The sequence below is a fragment of the Choloepus didactylus genome, chromosome 10 (genome assembly GCF_015220235.1).
Source record: "Choloepus didactylus isolate mChoDid1 chromosome 10, mChoDid1.pri, whole genome shotgun sequence".
NCBI lineage: Eukaryota > Metazoa > Chordata > Mammalia > Pilosa > Megalonychidae > Choloepus > Choloepus didactylus.
This window is the reverse complement of record NC_051316.1, coordinates 99,749,000-99,756,873: the sequence shown is the minus strand read 5'-3', so window position 1 is coordinate 99,756,873 and position 7,874 is coordinate 99,749,000. Positions and strand designations below refer to the sequence as shown.

The window sequence follows — 7,874 nt, the reverse complement described above, 5'->3', positions numbered from 1 at the left end:
GGATTGGGAGAATAGGACACCACATACACACAGATTTCTTTTGCTCCTATTTTAGGGAAGAGCACAGGGACTAGAGCTGGGTGGGGGAGATCAAGTTATAGAAACTGGGGAGGCAAGGGGAAAGGAGGCTCTATTATGCTCCAAAGTCATTTTGGGGGCCCAACATAGAAGGTTCGAAAGTGTGCATGTGTGTGTAAACATGTGCATGCATTAGGGTTGGGGAAGGGAAGTGATGGAGACCATGCACCTCATTTCCAATGGACAAGTATAAGTGACTTTTCTAATCTTGCCATCAAGGCCATACTCAATTCTTACCCCTCCAAATATCCTACATGGACTTCTCTTGTCAAACCGATCTCTTTTTTTTGGGGGGGGTGGGGGTGGGTCCCTACTATAGCATAGAAGGTACAATTCATTTTTTAATGGATATTATCTTGATCATTCCCTAAATGTCCCATGGATATTTTCTTGCATCCCAAACGAGACCCAAAGATTCACATTAGGAAGGGCCATTTATTCTCCCTTATTTCCCCCAGCACAGTTTTGTCCACCACACAGATACACATTTTTGAATTGATCTAATACTAAAATGCTGACACATGGAAGGATTTTATCTACACAGATAACAAGAACTACAAGGATGGGAAAACCAAGCAGAGTGAATCAAACCTCTGTTTCAGATTTCCTCCTTCTAGGACTCTCTGAGAAGCTAGAGCAGCAGCCTCTCCTATTTGGCATCTTCCTGAGCATGTACCTGGTCACCGTGGTGGGGAACTTACTTATCATCCTGGCCATCAGCTCTGACCCTCACCTGCACACTCCTATGTACTTCTTCCTGGCCAACCTATCATTAACTGATGCCTGTTTCACTTCTGCCTCAATCCCCAAAATGTTGGCAAACATTCACGCCCAGAGTCAGACCATCTCTTACTCTGGGTGCCTTACACAACTATATTTCCTCCTTATGTTTGGTGTCCTTGACAATTTTCTCCTAGCTGTGATGGCATATGATCGCTATGTGGCCATCTGCCAACCACTGCATTACAGCACAACTATGAGTCCCCAACTCTGTGCACTCATGCTGGGTGTCTGCTGGGTACTAACCAACTGCCCTGCCCTCAAAGTGTTAAGTCTAAGAACTAGACTTAACACTGCTGCTGACTTGTGTGGCTTTCTGTGCCCAGAAGGCCATTCCCTACTTCTACCGTGATCCCAGTGCTCTGCTGAAGCTTGCCTGCTCAGATACCCACAATAACGAGCTGATGATCATCATAATGGTCCTGCTGGGCCTCACCATTCCCCTTATGCTCATCATCCTCTCCTATGTCCACATTTTCTGGGCTGTGTTTGGCATTTTCTCTCATGGAGGGTGGTGGAAGGCCTTCTCTACTTGTAGTTCTCATCTCACAGTAGTTCTGCTGTTCTATGGGTCTCTTATAGGTGTGTATTTACTTCCTTCACCATCTCACTCCGCAGAAGGGGACAGCAGGGCTGCCATTCTCTACATGGTGGTTATTCCCATGCTAAACCCATTCATCTATAGCTTCAGGAACAGAGACATGAAGGAGGCTTTGGGTAAACTTTTTGGCAGTGGAAAAATGTCCTTCTTACCATAATAGTGATGCCTGCTCCTGGCACCCTAAACATACCCCTGCTCTCCCATCACTTCAATGTTCCACCACCCCAAGACTGATTTTAAGGGAAGGCTATCAGGTAATTCTTAGTTAGGGATATAATAGAAAGGACATTTCTAATTATTTCTTAGGCTGTGGAATGAATTGATTCTTCCTCACTGTTTCTTCTGATCCCAACATGGCAACCTTTACTAACACCTGGACCATTTCCCCCTTTTCATCTCTAACACCATAACATTAGCCACAGTGAACTAAAGTATACTGTGTCTGGCTCCAGCCAAGTAATTCTGTCCTCTGGAAAGCATGTAATGAGGTGAAGGGACAAGAATACAAACATTCCTTGAGCTCATACAATATTCCTTATATGACTTTGTGACTTTGGATATTAAGTAACTTGGAAAAACTAGGTAAGTGATCTTACTCCATGTTCCTGTAAGTGTGAATTCATGGGTAAATAGGACCTTTAGAAAATTCTATTTTCAATTAAAGTGTGGCCCAACTGAATCAGGGTAGGAAAAAATCTATATTGTAGGAGGCCTTATAAAGGGAAGTCAGAGAAAGCCACAGGGAGAAGCAAGAAGCAGGACATCTGCAGAAACTAGAAGAGCAGGTGGAAGGAGAGACAATTTGCCATGTGATGGAAGGCTGAAATGCAAGCAAAGGAACCCCAAGAATTGTAGCAAGCCAGCAACAGAATGCTACAGACTTGGAAAGAAAGCATGGTCTTGCAAACATCTTGATTTTGGACTTCTAGCCTCCAAAACCATGAACCAATAAATGCTTGTTTTTTAAGCCAACCCACTGTGAGGGATCTGTCAGAGTAGCTTGGGAAACTAAGAGAGGAATCTACAGTTGCACACCTACTGTGTGCCATCCAGGTACTAAGTGCACAATAGATTTTCTGGGTTCTGTCATAAAATATTCCCTAAAATACAAAATAATAAGTCAAGTTCCCCGGGAATTTTAGAGCAATAATTTGATGAAATATATGCTAGTAGAAATTGGTATTCTAAGAAGTCAAAAATATAATCAGTGGTTATCTTTTTATGGTGGAATTATAGGTTATTGTTTTCTTTTCTATATTTATATATTTAAAATGTATATATTTTCAGAACTCAAATATGAAGTGTTCCAATGATTAGCAAGGTACCTAAACAGAGCTCTCAAAGGCTCAAGATCAAATCCATCTTTGATCAAATTTTTAAAAAGGAAGAATATGACTTTTCTAGAACATTGTCTTAGTTTTCCGGAGCTGCTATGACAAATATCACATCATGGGTTGGCTTAACGAAGCATTTACTGCCCCATGGTTTTGAAGATAAGAAAATGTTGGCAAAATCAAGATGTTGGCAAGGCCATGCTTTCCCCTGGAGTCAGTGGTGTTCTGGTGAATGGCAGTCCACTATTACAAGGTGATCTCTCCCTCTCTTCTCTGGCTTTCTTGACTTCTGGCTTCTACTGACTTCTGCATCCAAATTTCCCCTCTTTATAAGATCTCCAATCATATGAATTAAGAGCACCCTGATTTGATCTGGTCACACCATAAGTAATAAAAACATTTTCAAAAAGTCTAATTTACAAATAGGTACACACCCACATGAATGCAGATTGAGTTTTAAACATATCTTTTGTGGGATACATGATTCAATTCCCAAAAGAGAGCCATATACAGAGTTTAGGAATCAAGAGAATAAGAGTAGAATTAATTCTGATTAGAAGATAGCAAGGTCACAATACTTGAGGAAGGATTTTAAAAGTTCAGAAGACAAGAAAAGTGCAGAATACTGTGTTGTACAATAGATTTTGTTTTTAACAGAAGAAGATTGGGTACCTGCAGGCATTGCCCATTGGACATTCTCCCTTCCTCCTCTGTCCCTTCTCCTTGGATAGAAGGGGTGGGAATAATGAAGCATCTTGGGGAACTGGACTAAAACATCTTAGCCTTGAATTAGGTTACTTGGCCCTGACCACAGCAAACTACTACTGCAGTTTCCAGTACAAAGCACAAGTCAGAGACAGCAAGTTTTCTGTGTGTTGGCCAAGTCCCTCTTTTTCTGAACTAACACCCTACCTCTAATATCATCACCCTTTCCCTCCAACAGGTACACCATGCAGTTTGATGGACTATTGAAGTCTGCTTTCTCTCCTCTATCATTAGACTACACTAGTGATCTCAAATGAAATTTCCATTGTTTGGACGCATAGCTAAACACAACTATATCCCTTAAAATGCATGCACTTGATTTTTAAATAATGTTCATTCTTTCCCAGGACCATTAGCATTTCAAAGGTACCAAACAAATCTCAAATTAGTAGATGTGCCTGGAAATATTTCCAAGCCCAGAAAATTTTAGGTGCTAGGAATATGAGTGAATATAGTATGGTTATACATTCTCCATTTCTTCTTTCATCACTTTTACAACCATGTCCCCCACCCTGCCCCACAAGACTCAGAAAATAAAGAGGATACTGTTAGGCAGAAGGAATTATTTGGAAAAGAACAGTGTATATATGTATGTATGTATGTAGATATATATTTTCTAAATTAGGAATCCAGAAATTAAAAGGTCACTGGTACTTTACTTTTTTCCCCAGAAGTTATGCATCCTCACTTGGTATTTTAAAACATATACTCAAACTTTAATATGTTTTACTATGGAAAAGTATTTTTTTGTAAATGAAAATCTAAAGATTTTATATGGTATCTAAAGATCTAACTATATACTGGAATTAGAGCTAATAAAATTCTGAGACTGGAAAGACTGTTTTACATGGCACAAAATCATAAATTAAAGTCTTTTTGAAATCATACCATCCCAAATTCATATTATAAACTACTGGTAGACATTATAAGTGGTAGATAAGGAAGGTACTCTTAAATGTGGCTGTAGTGAAAAGATAAATTTGTATAGCTTTCCAGGAATGAAATTAACTATATTTTAAGAATACTAAAAACATTTGTACCCTATGAGCTACTCTTTAATTTCTAGGAATCAGGGAAATAGTAAAAGCCATCGTCCAGAATTTATTTATAAAGAAATTAATCATGAGAGAAACAGAAACAAAGAAAATTCAATTAATAGGTCTCGGCTAATTGAATTATGTTATATTGATATGATGACCAATTGTGTGGATTATCCAATGCTTTCAAAACATGTTTTAACATAGTATAATCTTAATATGAAGTAATGACACTTGGCTGAAAAAAAACTGGAATAAAATAAACCAAAATATTAACAATGACTCTTCCAAGATGATGTAATCATGTATAAATTTAGTTTTCTCTCTTCAACATCCATTTTTGATTTGTATTTTCCATATTTTCTACAATGAAATATTACTTTGATAATCATAAATTTAAATATATTTTAAATTTTTATATGAAATTATTTTAGCCTATACCTATCATTTGGATATGTAGAGATTGCTCTAGAGATAAAGTCAATCTTTTTCTTCTTTAAAAGAGAGTTGAAATAATTTCTTTCTACTGGGAAAAAAGACAGCTAAAACTTTCATGTTATTCAACAAACAGGGGGTGTATTTCAAAAAGAAAAGTAATTTTTACTTCTATATTAGAAACCAGTTGTCAAATTTTCATTTGAGACTGAGGAATTTTTTGTCTACAAAAAAATAAGGAGTTGAGTGTCATAGCTATTCCAAGACTAAGTCTACATTTCATTATCTATTGTATTAATTAAGGTTCTCTGTAGGGAAAAAAAATCACCCTATGTGTTCTAGGCAGAAAAGGAGTTTTCAGGGAGTGTGTGATTACAGAGCTGTTGGAATTGTTATAGAATCACAGGCTCTAGACTGAGTCTCCAGGAATAGCCCTAAAAACAATATAAATCTGACCACCTGGAGTACATCTCTTATTCAATCAGGAAGGAGGGGAATCAGAAGGCTGCCACTGAAACTATTGGAACTACTGAATTCAAGAGAATATCAGGGGATGAAATTCAAGTATCAGGAAGTCAACATCAAAAGTACCTATTGAGTCAAACAAACCTGATTATTGGACACAGAAATGTGGGGTCTTTCTGACATCCCCAATGCAAATGCCTCTCAGCATCTATGGGCCAATCAACTGGACACTGAAATTCTGTTTCAGAAAAAAATGCTCCATGAATATTTCTGATTATAGAGAAAGAAAAACTTCAGATGCCCTTTACTTTATTTCAGCATCCCTAATATTATATGAGTGGATCTAACTGACAGAACCTAATTCACACACAGGACCCTAACTGCAAAGGAGGCTAGAAAATGTACTCTTTTTCTCTTTCCACCCTTAGAAGTACAGGGCATCATATTAGAAGGAGGTCAGAATGGATTCAAAGTGCCAACTGACCATTTATTTAAAATTTATTAGTAGAAACATTGGATAATAATCTTTCTCTTTTCCCTAATTGATATGTCTGATCTATAATTTGTTCTCAAATGGCCAGGGCAGAGAACCCCAGTACTCAGATATCTAGTACAGCCTGGATAGTCCAGGACATATGGACTGATGCTGAAAATCATAAAATTCCAAGAGAACACAAAGGGAATATGAGAGAGGAATTCCCAGAAAAAAAGACAAAGGCTTCAGTGGCCAAGCTAATTTACACTGAGACTGCTAATTATATATACCCTATCCCATCTACCATTAAGTGATCGGCATTTTGCATTGGGTGGGGAGTTAAAGGTGTGAAACAACTGTGTTGGCATCAGGATTTTGTTTGTTTTGTTTCTGTTTTCTTGTTTATAACTTGTTGAAAAATATATACATATATTATTTTGGTTTATGATGGAGATACTACACTTTGGCTAAATAAAAAGAATAAAATCTTTCAAATAAGCACTGTAATTATGTTCTGTTTTCATTTAAGTGATCACAGCACACCATAACTACAACTACATAATAGAAAATCCAAGAATGAGAAAAAAGCTTTTTATTTATAAAAATTTAGCAATGGTCAGTGTCTTTAATCCTGACACCAAAATGAATTTTACTGAATAATAAAGACAATCAAAATGGTTATATATAGCATTCTTTTAACATTAGTGGCAAATGTTGGATTATGATTTAAGTTAAAGCAGCTATGGTTAGGTGAAAAGACAGTCCATTATACTTAGACTTACCAAAAATGTTCAAATGTTTCTAGGACTTCTGTTCCTAGCAACTAGGCAAACTAGGTAGAAAGGATGTATCCCATTGAACAAATTCCTAGAAATGTTGAAAATAAGTAAAAATATATTATTTTTGGTGAAGAAAATGAGAAAAATCCTATTATTCAAGGATAGAAAAATCAAGAAAGTGTGAAGGTGAGTGCCAGTCTACAGAGAAATAGTTTCACTTGTAAGGGCTTCAAAAGAAACAAGACAAAGCACAGAATCAATGTATGGACAGGTGATCTCCACCTAAAGCCAGGACCACTGAAGCTGACAGTATAAAGATTAAGTAGAAAAATCCAAGCAATGATGGGACACAGCAAGCAAATTTCTCATTACACTTTTGGGTTTCAGTGTATTTTTAAAAAAGTATTTTCAGAGAATTTCCAACTTCTGATTCAACATGGGGGCACAAATTCAAACTACATTCATCACTGAAAAATCATAAACTAAGAATTTAGTTTAAATTGGAATCAGGCAGAAGTAAACAAAAATCCTATCTGAAAAACAGCTTAAACCCCAGATTCAAAGAATTTCTAAAGATAAAGTTCCAAATTATATGTTTTTAAAAACATCAAAAAAACCTCTAAAAAATAAAATTAAAAAAAACAAAGCATAATAAAAGCAGTAAGAGAAAAGTGGTCTATCACATACAAGGGAAGTGTGATAAGACAATGTGTGGATATCTCAGCAGAAACAAGGTAATGAGAAAGGAATGGTGTGATATCTTTAAGAAAATGAAAGAGAAAAACCATCAACCAAGAATTCTATATCCAGCAAAAGTGTCCTTCAAAAATGAGGGAGAGTTTAAAATACGTTCAGACAAACAGACACTGAGAGAGGTTGTGAACAAGACACCTACTCTACAAGAAATACTAAAGGGAGTGCTACAGGCAGATAGAAAAAGACAGGAGAGAGAGGTTTGGAGAAGAGCATAGAAATGAAGATTATCAGTAAGGGTAAAAAGAGAGACAAACAAACAAGATATAACATATAAAATCCAAAAGATGAAATGGTAGAAGAATGTAGTGCCTTTAGAGTAATAACATTAAATTTTAATGGATTGAATTCCCCAATCAAATGAAAGGGACT

General features: G+C 36.7%; 1 pseudogene; it reads left to right on the top strand.

Annotated features, from left to right (window-relative positions):
• Positions 1–599: 599 nt before the first annotated feature.
• LOC119545302 lies at positions 600–1,616 on the top strand (annotated as a pseudogene).
• Positions 1,617–7,874: the final 6,258 nt, after the last annotated feature.